Source organism: Ambystoma mexicanum, chromosome 10 (genome assembly GCF_040938575.1).
Source record: "Ambystoma mexicanum isolate Mex_15411 chromosome 10, UKY_AmexF1_1, whole genome shotgun sequence".
NCBI classification, from domain to species: Eukaryota; Metazoa; Chordata; class Amphibia; order Caudata; family Ambystomatidae; genus Ambystoma; species Ambystoma mexicanum.
Genome location: NC_090932.1, coordinates 820,370,239 through 820,383,688, shown reverse-complemented (window position 1 = coordinate 820,383,688; position 13,450 = coordinate 820,370,239).

Here is a 13,450-nt window from a genome sequence, read left to right as displayed (position 1 = left end):
ACTGCGTGACCCCAGAAGCAAGGAAAGCCCACCTCAACAGCCAGGAACCACGTTGTTGCTATTTGTGGTGGTCGCAAGGAGCTGAAACACGAAACAGCCACTGACAGTGAAGTTGACGGTTTCCAGTTTTTGCCAGTCCCAGTGCATTGTAGGACTCCCCTGACATCCTCCCTCTTCTCCCCACGACTGAGGCCCAGGAACAGTGAGATCTGCAGAGCTGCACAGGAACAGAAGTCATCAGCTGCATCTTTTCTTCTTTGCTAAGGTACTGTAAAACAAGTCTAAGAGAACTTACCTCTTACTGTAGATTTGCTTGGAACTTCTACAACTCACAAGTCTAATCAGCTTGTGGCCCTACATTTGATTCTTCTTTTTCTTCAAAGACTCCTAAGAACTTGTGCAAAGACTTTTCCATTTACTTATCTGAAGTGCTGCATCCTATACAAAGATGTCTGCCCTTTGACTTTGTCTTAGCCTATTGATTTGTATGACTCTTCTAAGAGGATCTGAAAGTATTTGCCCTGCTTAAGAATATTGGTGATCTCTTGTTTTCTAATAGCCTTTGCCCCTAAGAGTATTCTGAATACAAACAGTAATATATTAATGTCCCCAGAACCCTTGTTATTGAAGTCACTTGTGGGTGTAGGTTGTGGCTGTGGGCCATCCCAAAAGGGTCTTGTCTGATTCAGAAACTTAAAGTGTACACTGTTGAAGTGTATTTGTGTGTTACTATTATGTTGCTCCCTTCTAAAGAAGGCTTTATACCTGACTGATAACTAAATTAATAATCGTTTATGCAAGAAACCTTGAGTGTAAGAGATTTTTTGAATACCTGTGACTTTGAATCTTTGTGTATCTCCACTGCTGCTCCCATTTCCCCTCTTGAGATTAGCCTGGCTGCTCAACATGCTACCAAAACTGGCAAATAGAAGCTTACCAAAGGCTGTGTTGCCTATACCTGTAGTCATAGTTGTTTGTAGTGTTCTCAGAGGGTCCTGCATTCACACTTTGCCAAAACTGGTGGCAGTAGTGGGATATATTGTAGAGTTGTTACATTGAGAGTTTGCTTTACTTTTGTTCAACTAAAAAACTTCACAAGGCTAAGCTCTACTAGAAAAGCAATTGTAACCTGCCATATATTCATAAATTCAGAGAGGAAGCCATGATCATTTTGACAGTAGGGCAACTGAAATAAATGTGTAATGTCAGGTCTCTACCTGTTAAAGGAAAGAAAAATGAACTAATTGCAAGATTTTTTAAGTAATCAACATCTGGGTAGTAGGACTGTCACACCTACTATCCCAGGGAATGTGGATAATGATGATGAGGGTGATGATTCAGAGTCTAACTCTTATATTGTTGAAGAATCAGAAGAGTTAGAGGAGTCTCAGGAAGAGAGCCCCTCTTTACCGCAACATGCCCTTATGCCTCAACCTTTAGCCACAGGGACCCTACCAGGTCCAGTACTGAGTCCAGAATGTGTCTCTCTTGAAAAGGTTAGACTTGAGTAAGAGTTTAACAGATTACAGGTCCAAGTTGAAAACAAACATCAGGGTATCAAACTAAGGGAAATGGAATTACAACATGCTCTTGAAATGCAGAAATTGTCTCTTGAAAATGTTTCTCTCCCAGAGTCGTCTAGTTCTTCCAGTTCTAAGAGACTTTGCATGCCTAAATAAGCAATGAGTATGTATGAGGTGAAACTTGATATTTTGGATTGGTCGAGTGCTTTTCAATATAACTATGGGATTCAGGGTTTCACATGAAATCAGTTGATTCCTTGGCTTTTTTCTATGCTCCCCCAGGTTGCAACTGATGCTGTAATGGAGGTGGGGGAACTTGAAAGATTGGAGTATGACAATGTGAAGCTAGCTTTGATAGCTAGATTTGGGAAAACTCCATCCCAGTACCTTAAGAGGTTTAAGACCCTCAAAACGACTGATGGTACCCCTTGGGCTACCTGGGTGTGTGAATGTTTGATATACTTAGATGGTTGGGTTAAGGGTAACAGAGTGAACTCTTTTGAAGGAATGAGAAATCTGTTTTTGTTGGAATCTATTTTTGATGCCTGTTCTCCTGAGCTGAGACAGTACTTGACTGAATCTAAAGAGATTGATCTGTAGGGTATTTTGTGGAAATTTGGGGCCTGACAATATTTTCTTACCGCCTGAAACATAACTTAGCAACAATCACTCCTTGTATTCAGATTGGGCCATGTACAACAATAATACAGTGGACATGCATTATTTCAGCACACAGACATGCGTATTTGGTATGCGTGGTTGGAATGCGTGGTTGGTATGCGTGGTTGGTGGTATTTTGGTGAGCAAAATTCCCTTGTTTTATTTGTGGCCCCAATATCCAGAACCCCTTATTTTTGTTTAGATTTTTCGTGTAATCACTAGAGAGACCTCAGGCTTGCATTTCAGGAACACCACATTTTCATTTTTAGTGTGCCACCATGGGCAATTTCTCTCTGTCTTATCTACGGCAGCGAGCTATCATGTGGTATTTTCACTATCTTATATACGGTAGTGAACTATGTTCGGGCCTCCCTTTTTGCTGACTCATAGACCTCCGACAAACTACAACACACACAGTTAGTTATAATTGCTCATACTGAATTACATTGTGCACACGGCTGCAGCCAAATTTGATGTTTAGCTACCTTGAAAATGACAATTGCACTGTCTAAACATCTCCCCACATCATCAGCACTGTATTGGTAAATATAAAACACACCACCCGTCTGCTTTCAAATATTTTTGTGTATTATGAAAGTTTTTAAACACGATCTCACTCTTTACAGAAATAAATAAAATAGCACAGTAACAGCATTATCTGTGATACACTGAAAATAGAGTGGCGCAGACAAGAACTCAATTTGCAACATTAAACACGTGAGTAAAGCACAGGAATCTCCTTTACTACACTGACTAAATATTCTCGTACACACTCAGCCCAAACACTGTAATTACCTTATCTGTTCAGCATTTCTGAATTTGGCTCCCTTGAAGATTAACCCCAGTGAAAACAAGCTTCTTTCGTTCTCAAACCGGGGTTATTGCCTGGAATTCTCAGCTTTTGCAGCAGGAATGCTTCAGCCATGAAACAGGTCCTTCTCCCAGCTCTGCCAAATCTCGATTGTCCTCCCCCTCTCCTCAAGCTTCCCCAGCAAAACTCTAATCACTGCCTCTAGCATGATACTTGCTATGACGCTGTATCAGGATTAGTCAGGCGAGTACAAAGGCAGCGAATATGGCAAGGGAAATGTGCACTAAATCACACAGTGAATAGCTTCGAATTAAACTACGTGCACACAGGAACAACGACTCATGTATGCTAGAACCCAGGAGTGCAAATAGAGTGTGACAACAAAACCAATATGAAAAGGGATGTGGGGTAAGCACCTGACCGCGAGGAAAGTCGGCAAGCGCCTTACTCCCAATTGCTGTTACAGGTACTGACAGCGCTAAACCCACGTGGAGGGCAAGCAATGACAGGATCTGTGAACTAACACTCTTGATGGTATTAAATAAGGGAACTAAAGAACTGTACTCACGAGGACAAGATAAACCTCTTGAATGTCAGCTAGCCCACGAATCCTGTTGATGAAACTGGGACCCAGAAAGGCTAGAACAGCAATGGGAGGAACACTAAATACCTAAATTGGAATAGTGATTACAAATTAGTGAGGAAAACATAAGCATTCACACAGGAGCTAGCTACAACCACACACCACACCTAATAATCAAATGGGAAATAAATGCAGAAGTGCAATGGAAAACATGGAATTGATCCCAATAGAAAGTAAGGATCAGGAGCAGGGAAAAACGAAATAACCAATGCAAACTTCTCCCTACCCCTCCAAGGAAAAGACAGGAAGCTAAGATAAGAGGAAGGCTAAGGCATACGGATTTACAGCAGCAAAGGACAGAGTCAAAGAAATATAGAACACAGACAAACTGGGCTGCATCTAAAAGAGGAAAGCACTGAGAAATGCTGCCTGCAAACAGAGGAAGACAAAAAGCGAATCAAGGGAGCAGAAATCAATTAGCGCATGAATCCGAGATTCAGGGCGGAGGAACAAGAAAACAGGAACTAGGAACTAGGTACAAAGGCAAGGAACAAGGAACAAGGGACTAGTCACAACAGGAACACTGCAAACGATGACCAGCGCTGGACTGAAGTAAGACTGAGGCTTTTAAAGCTGCTTAACGAGCACACGCCTCAGGTGTGCTGATTGCTGCACCTGCAGCCACAGCTGTTACCTATCCTCCACCCAACCTTGTCCTGCAAGGGTGGAGGTGGAGCAGTGGGCCAGGCATTCTGGGAAGCATAGTCATTTGGTTAAAGAAGCATGCTGGCTGCCAAAAACCTGGAATGGATCCGGAAGGGAAGTAGCTTGGAAAATAGGGATTTAGCGCTCCCAATTCATCACAGCACTGTAGCATAAGGTTCGGAGGAAAAGTCCAGTAGGGAATAAACCCCAAATCATGCCCCCAAGTGGTGGGAACGGGAGCGAAGGGAGCGAGTCGTGACAGTATACCCCCTCCCACGGCCGTCTTCTGGTGCCCGCCACCCGCACAAGACATCTTCTTTCCATGATGGGAGTGCTTTTTCTTTGGAGGTGGCACTGATGGAAATGGTGGCCTGTGGGCAAAGGCAGATGGACTTCCATGATAGGAGCGCTTTGTCTTTGGAGCTGGCACTGATGGAAACGGTGGCTTCTGGTGGGGAAGAGACTCATGGTTCGAAGAAAGGCATGAAGGACTTGCAGGACCTGAAGCAGAGTTGGAAGGTCCAGGAAGCTGCTGGTGCAACATGCCTTAGACAATGGTAGAAGCCCTGTTAGCCTTTCTGCCGAGAGTGGACATGCGGGAGGTGAGGAAATTGCTGGCTTCAGGAAAGGTTTATGTTCAGCCATTAGAGAAGGTGGCGGCTGAGGTAGAGGTTCAGATTTTCTTCTGTCATCCATCTGGGAAAAGGCTTGTGGTTGAAAGTGACTAAGGTTTGACTGCACATGTTCTACGCCTTGGAGTCCTGAAAGTCCAATGGGTTGTACAAGGCTGGTACTCCTGGTGACAGTCGTGTAACCACCTTGTTGCACGTGGGATACAACAGCAGGGACGTTTGGCATACTGATAGGAGTGATAGACGCAGTACTTGGTATTTCAGGCACACTCGCAGAAGGAGCAATAACAGACACATTTTGAACTGCAGCAGTCATTCCCTTCCTTTGGCTACTAGCACCCAACTGGTGCTTCTTGGCGGAATTCTGTTGCACACGTCCTGTAGGTAATACGCCGGTCTGCACCACCCCCTGTGCACACCCAGGTGAGTGGTTCTGACTCACCACTTGGTCCAGCTTGATGACTCTGAAGCGGGAGCTGGCAAAAGTCTCAAACTCTAATGCTGCATTTTTAGGAGGCTCTGATGCTAAAGTGAAGCAGTTGGGAGAATCGTCTTGTGGAAAAGGCAGGCATTCTGGTGCTCCTCCTGAAGCAAAAGAAAGGCAAGCTAGACGTTCATCGACAATAAATGGTTGGGATTCAGGAGGAATCGCTGGAGCAGAAGAAAATACAGCAGGATCTGATGGTGTAGACAGGTTTACCTCTGATATTGGCAGCGAGGCTAAGCAGGATACAGGCGTCTCATGAACTGAAGGCAAATACTCAGTATACTCCGGGACTGAAGACATGCACTTTTGATGGACTACCGGAGGCTCTAAAGCTGAAGGATGATCTGCAGGATGAGTCACTGTAGCTGAAGACAGGCAGGCCAGGGGAAACCTTGAGGCTGAAGGCATGCAAGCTGAAGCAATCTCGGTTGCTGGATACAAACATGTCCAGGTATTTGGGACTGGCTCTTGAGTAAATGGCAGACATGGCAGCGGTTCATTGGTTGAAGACACGTGTGCCAAAGATGACTGCAGGGCTGTGGATTGGATCATAGAAGAGTCAATGGTTGTAGGAGGACAGACAGAAGTCTCAGAAGTTGACAGACACATTGGTGGCTCAGGAATGGAGAGCACCTTTAGGGCAGTAGACTCCTTGGCACCAGTAACCAAAGACTGAGCTGTACCCTTGCAGTCCCTTTCTTTAGTGGGTGACACAGAGTCTCTTTCTTTGTAGAAGTCAAAATCAACCAGTGGAATCACCATAGTAAAGTCTCTGTTAATCAGGATTTCGTCAATTGTCCATTCCTCTGTTTTAGCTTCTGAAAGAGGCAGATTATCAATCAACAGTTCAGGAATCTCCTGCCGGTTTTTTGGTTCTGTATACTGTGGAATGAGTCCATCAGAACATGAAATTTGTACTGTCTCTGACTGTTCGTATTGATCAGAATTGGCAGAAGGAAGAATGAACCCAGAGGTAACACCGTTTTCCACATCAGCTTTAACATCTACTTCAGTCTCAGCAGCTGTATCAAGAGCAGGGCCTAAGCCTACTGTAGTGACTGAATCTGTGTATGCCACCATTGTGGATTGTGTTTGGAAATCAGAAGCTTGTATGTGTGCTAGCTCAGAATTATGACTAACTACTACACAGGAAATTTTAGGTAAAGGAGTGGCTTGTAAATCTTTAGCTAACTGCAATCCCTGACAAACAGCAGAACAGTTGTTAGAAACTGTGCCCAGATTAAGCGCTGTGCTAGACGAAATACCTTCACTCCCAATAGATCTAACATATTGACAAATATCATGGTTTACCAAAGTCTCTGCACTCAGGGGCTGAACAGTGTTCACTTCCTCAACATCAACAGATACATTCTGAGGTGTATTCAGTAAAGAGTGCAAGGTTTTATTCTCCTCTTGTAAAGAAATTAATTCTTGTCTTAACTCCTCAAGCTTAGCTCTTAGAATGCCCTGCATTAACTGTACATCACTATCAGTAGGCACAGGGGGAGGCATAGTGGCATCAGGGCTGGATCCTGCACTAGCAATCTGGATGTGCACCGATTGTACATTGTCCTCTACTGCTTGCAGGTTCTGTGATTTATAGTTTCTTTTACCAACTTGGTCTGTGTTTCCCTTAAGCAAACTATTGACATTAGACCTCTTGGCATTAGGGACTACAGTATGTACCTGTGCAAAGGAGTATGCTTTAGACTGAGGGTAGAAAACAGAAGTTATGCAAGGAACCCCTCCATTCTTTATGTTTGTATCATGAAACTGTTCTATCTGAGGTGAAGCATAACTGGAATCATGGGGTTCAACAACAGAGGTACTCTTGTATAATAAGTCTAACAGTGTGTTGTTTTCTGCGGCTAAGGCTTGCGCTGACATAGAATCGGGATCAAAACAAAAGATAGAACTAGGATCAGGCAATGTAGGATGTGCCATCATATGGGAAAAATACTTTGCACGTAAATGCCCATTCGTGACAAGGAGTTCATTTAAGTCAGGACTAGTGATTTGATTGTCACAGGTAAATGTAGGGGAAGCTTTCTGTACAAACTTGTTAGAGGCCTTGCTGCCTTTCTTTCTTAAACTTGCCATATTCAATGGGAATTTTGGGCTGGTCATTCTATCAGGATTAGTCAGGCGAGTACAAAGGTAGCGAATATGGCAAGGGAAATGTGCACTAAATCACACAGTGAATAGCTTCAAATTAAACTACGTGCACACAGGAACAACGACTCATGTATGCTAGAACCCAGGAGTGCAAATAGAGTGTGACAACAAAACCAATATATGAAAAGGGATGTGGGGTAAGCACCTGACCGCGAGGAAAGTTGGCAAGCGCCTTACCCCCAATTGCTGTTACAGGTACTGACAGCGCTAAACCCACGTGGAGGGCAAGCAATGACAGGATCTGTGAACTAACACTCTTGATGGTATTAAATAAGGGAACTAAAGAACTGTACTCACGAGGACGAGATAAACCTCTTGAATGTCAGCTAGCCCACGAATCCTGTTGATGAAACTGGGACCCAGAAAGGCTAGAACAGCAATGGGAGGAAAACTAAATACCTAAGTTGAAATAGTGATTACAAATTAGTGAGGAAAACATAAGCATTCACACAGGAGCTAGCTACAACCACACACCACACCTAATAAACAAATGGGAAATAAATGCAGAAGTGCAATGGAAAACATGGAATTGATCCCAATAGAAAGTAAGGATCAGGAGCAGGGAAAAACGAAATAACCAATGCAAACTTCTCCCTACCCCCCCAAGGAAAAGACAGGAAGCTAATCTAAGAGGAAGGCTAAGGCATACGGGTTTACAGCAGCAAAGGACAGAGTCAAAGAAATATAGAACACAGACAAACTGGGCTGCATCTAAAAGGGGAAAGCACTGAGAAATGCTGCCTGCAAACAGAGGAAGACAAAAAGGGAATCAAGGGAGCAGAAATCAATTAGCGCATGAATCCGAGATTCAGGGCGGAGGAACAAGAAAACAGGAACTAGGAACTAGGTACAAAGGCAAGGAACAAGGAACAAGGGACTAGTCACAACAGGAACACTGCAAATGATGACCAGAGCTGGACTGAAGTAAGACTGAGGCTTTTAAAGCTGCTAAACGAGCACACGCCTCAGGTGTGCTGATTGCTGCACCTGCAGCCACAGCTGTTACCTATCCTCCACCCAACCTTGTCCTGCAAGGGTGGAGGTGGAGCAGTGGGCCAGGCATTCTGGGAAGCATAGTCATTTGGTTAAAGAAGCATGCTAGCTGCCAAAAACCTGGAATGGATCCGGAGGGGAAGTAGCTTGGAAAATAGGGATTTAGCGCTCCCAATTCATCACAGCACTGTAGCATAAGGTTCGGAGGAAAAGTCCAGTAGGGAATAAACCCCAAATCATGCCCCCAAGTAGTGGGAACGGGAGCAAAAAGGAGCGAGTCGTGACACGCTGCTCCAATCAGAATCAATCATGCCATCTCCTCCCTCACTACACAATGGCTCATTTCTACAGTAACCATTTGTAACCAACTGATTTCCTGTTCCTTCTAGTCCTTTGCTTCCTGTAGTTATGTGGACAGAGCAGCAGAGAAAAAGAAAAAAAAAATGAATGTGCGTTTAAAAGTTCACTTTCAGAATAGGCCTAATTCTGCAGTGGAGACACATTTTTATTAGTGGGTTATGTTAAATGCAGTTTTATTAGTCAGGTTAGTTATTAATAAGGTTAGTTATTAATTTTCAAATGTGTCTCTTGCACCATAGGCATTTCAGGTGTAAAATAGTGTGCATTTTTGAATGTGCACGTGTGCTTTTAACTGTAAAAATAGATTTGCATCTTATATGTAAAAATCGTTTTTGACTGAATAGCGTGTCTTTACTTATATGTCCAAGTCACTCTGGTAACACATATAGCAATGCACCACACCCACGTGGTGGTGCTGCATCAAAAAATAATTGCTACCTGTGCAGTAGTGCTGTACTCTGTGCTGTAACACGCCAAATATCCTTACATACCCTCCTTTTGTTTTTAGAACTTGGCTACGATCCAAGCCAATTCCTAAAAACAACTTGTTCTTTTTTTTTTTTTAAAAAACCCACTATTGAGCGTTCCCCCCAGGTTCCCCAATTAAATCTTTCCACTTCTATTATCCCCAGATTACTAATTGTAATATTGTTTTTTCTCAAATTCATTTTTATAACATGTCTTTCTTTGTGATTCAATAAATATTCCACATCCGGATCTATTGGAAAAGTATCCCTTTGAAAAAAATCGATATTTTCCACTTGGCTTTCCCAAACATCATTTGTTACATGAAACAATGTTAACCCCCCAATTGACACAATTGTATCCTTTGGAACCTGTAAATAAAAAAACATTATATTTCACCTGTTTAACCACGTATGTTCCATGGTTTAAATGTACTACCGTCATGTTCTTTAAACAGGTGCTGACCAACCATTTACCTCTGACCATCTTAGCCTGTGCCATTTCTTAACTCCCCATATTGCTAATAATCACTTCACATCCTTCTGATATACTTGGGTCAGATTTCAAACCACAAATAGCATCTGTGGCATCAGGAACAAACGTTTTACCTGGACACATATAATTTTGTTCTTTAAATTTTACACATGTTTCCAGGTTTGGTATTAAATAAACTTCAGGTTCCCATGACTGAAATGCCACCAGTTCTGGAGTCTTAATCTTAATAAATTTGTCCTCTTGCCAAAATCCCATGTTGTGTACCCACTTCGTTTGATAAATAAGTTCAGGGGCTACATATGGGATGCATAGCAAAAATCCGATCTCTAGTCTTTCCAAGTCCACATATAACGGCATTGCATTACCCATTTCAAATGCAATTTTTACCTGTATTATATCAATTTCCCTCCTGGTCAATCTTTCTATCATTTGACGAATAATATCCTGCGAAACAAAATACAAGGGGATATGTCCTTGAATCAATTGTGAAACTGCAGTTTGAACTTCTCTCATATAATTCGTAAATAGTCTATCAACAGGACTCATTATGTTCAATATTTCATTTAAAGTTCTGTCATGCTTACGTATTATTTTAGTCGCCTGTTGCATTACATCCGCTTGTTCATTTAGAATGATTGCAGTTTCATTTATGAATCTTACTTGTTCATCCAGTCCCCCTCTAATTCCATCTAATGTTTTTTGTATTATTTCTAGGTCAATACTCAGTTGTTGCGCTTTAGTACTCAGTGTTCCTACAGAAATAGAATTGGCTGTTGATATTGTGGTACCTATTATGGCTCCAACTATAGACATTACTAATGATATCGCGAGCATCACCGCACCTCTCTTTCCTCTCCTCTTCTTAATGTCTGCTGAATTCACAAATGTTTTTTCCAATTGCATTAATATATCTCTTATTGACTGCTTAGTGTCCTCTTTTCTTATTTCCAGCCACTCTTTAGTCTGTTCAATCTTAATTCTGGTATTGTTCAAATGTTTTTCAATCAAAATCTCAGGATTCAATGGTATGAATATATTTTGGAAAATCATCCTTCTATCACTCATGATGAATCCTGGTGCCTCTTCCACCGCGATACCAGATGCTGGTCCAGATTCAATGACAACCTGTGCTTCTGAATTCTTGAAGATCCCTGCAAATATCATCATCATTAACCATATCATCTGTATCATCTTCAATGCTGATCGCTTTGCAGCCTTGGTCTTCACCCCTCTTTGGGGCTTTCCCGGAATCCGTCCACGTGGGCTCCAGGACTCCATCGTCTCCCGTGGGCTCTGATCCCGGAACCTCCGACCAAATAATGTTAATTTTCTAAATCAAATAGAAAATAAACAAATTAAGTACATAGCACAGTACTAACTTCACCCTTTTGCCAAAAATAAAACATGCTTGGTAAAAATATTTCGTTTTTTTATTTTTTTTTTCTGAAATTAAACACAAGTTAAAAAGAAAACAAGCACATATAAAACAGCATTCAATATTTAATACATTTTCTCTCTGCACACCAACCATGAGCTTCCATTATATATTTATTTATTTATTTATTTTATATTATATATTTTTACATATATTACAGTGTTTATGTGCCATTATAACAATCAACTTTTTAACTTCTTTGTCACTGCCTCCTGATTGTACCCATTTATTTTCTCTTTTTGTGTTCAAGGGACTTTATCTGTTTCTACATGCTCAAGCTGTCTGATCTCATGTCTGGGATGGCATGGTTTGATTTGATTTACATGGACAAACTGCTCTATTGCCGTTTCACCTTCATTTTTCAAAATTTTATAAACTACAGGAGAGACCTTATCTATAATTCGAAATGGCCCCTGCCAGGCTGCTAGAAATTTAGAATTTTTCTGTTTACTTTTTCCAAAATGAAGCTTGTACACCTGATCCCCTACACTGTATTCCTTTACTGATGTATTTTTGTCATACTAAGACTTTGCACTGTCAACAGTTCTTTCCAGGTTTCTCTGCACAAAAGCAAATGCATGTTGCAAATGCTTCCTCAGTTCATCAATATATTCATGAACTGTGGATACACTTACAAGTGTCTGCTCATGTGTTCTGTATAGTAGGTGTTGTGGTAACACCATTTTCCTACCTGTCAAGACCTCATGGGGGCTAACACCTGTTGCTTTGGCAGGAGTTGATCTGAACGCCATCAAAACCAACGGTAAAGGTAAATCCCAGCTGGAACATGCTTCTGCCACAAATTTCTTTAAAATATCCACAACAGACCTATTGCTTCTTTCAACTGTACCTGAAGATGCTGCCCGATATGCGATATGTAGTTTCCTTTTCACACCTAGTATTTGCCATACCTTACTCATTAGAGTACTTGTGAAATGACTTCAGCTGTCTGACTCAATTTTTTGTGGCAACCCAAACCTTGAGAACACATGGTTCACCAGCAATGTGGCTGCTGTTTGCGCACTACAATCTGGTGCAGGAATGCATTCAATCCACTTCGACATCAAACATACCACACTTAAAATATAACGGTTTCCCCTGCTCAACCTTTTTAAAGGACCTACATAGTCTATTTGCAAATCTGACCATGGGAGAGTTAGGCCTCTTTTCATCAATGGTGCTCTATGCATTGGTGAAGCAGGTTTAAATTGGGCGCATACTAGACATCCTCTAGTATATAATTCCACATCTTGGGACATATGTGGCCAGTAAGCATAATCTTTTAGTATTTCTAATGTTTTTTGTGAACCTCTATGGCCTGCAGTTATGGCATCATGTGCATGGTGTAGCATTAGTCCTCTGAATGAAAGGGGTACTACCCACTGTATTTGTCCTGTTATGGACTCTCTAATCATGAGTCCATCCTGTAATCTAATTTGTGTTTTGTTCTTTAATAGCACCATCAACTCTTCTTTTCCCATACAATCATTTTCTGTTAAAGAATTTTGTTCAGGATCTATCAAATGATTATAATAGATTCCCAAAATTCGATCATTCTTTTGTGCCTCAATCAAATCTTGGTCTGGCGTGTCATGACTCCACTGCACCACCGGTTGATCTACCTCCTTTGGTGCTTTAGAACATGTCACTTCATCAATTTGTATTTCACCCATTAAATAATCAATATGTAGCAATTCTCCCATCACAGCCCCAATCTTAGCCAGGTGGTCTGCCTTATCATTTCCCTCCTTATCCTCTCCTGGTGTTTTTAAATGCCCACAAATTTTCTCCAGTATATTGTTAAATTATTCTCTGACACCAATTTGTCTATGGCTTGTATCATTTTTCCATGTTTAAGTGGCTTTTTGTTGTATGTAACCATGCCTCTTGCTTTCCAACCAGGCAAATACTCCACAAAGCTATTCCGTGCATAGTCAGAATCAGTCACCAGGACAATTTCACTGAACTTTTTATCAACTGCAGTAGCAATTGCTTTATAAATGGCTGCCAATTCCGCCACCTGACTGCTCCTATCTCCAATCCTCATCCCTATACTGGGGACGCCTTCACATTTCAACCAGACATTTCCTATTCCTGCCACTAATTGTTTATTACTGTCATTTTCA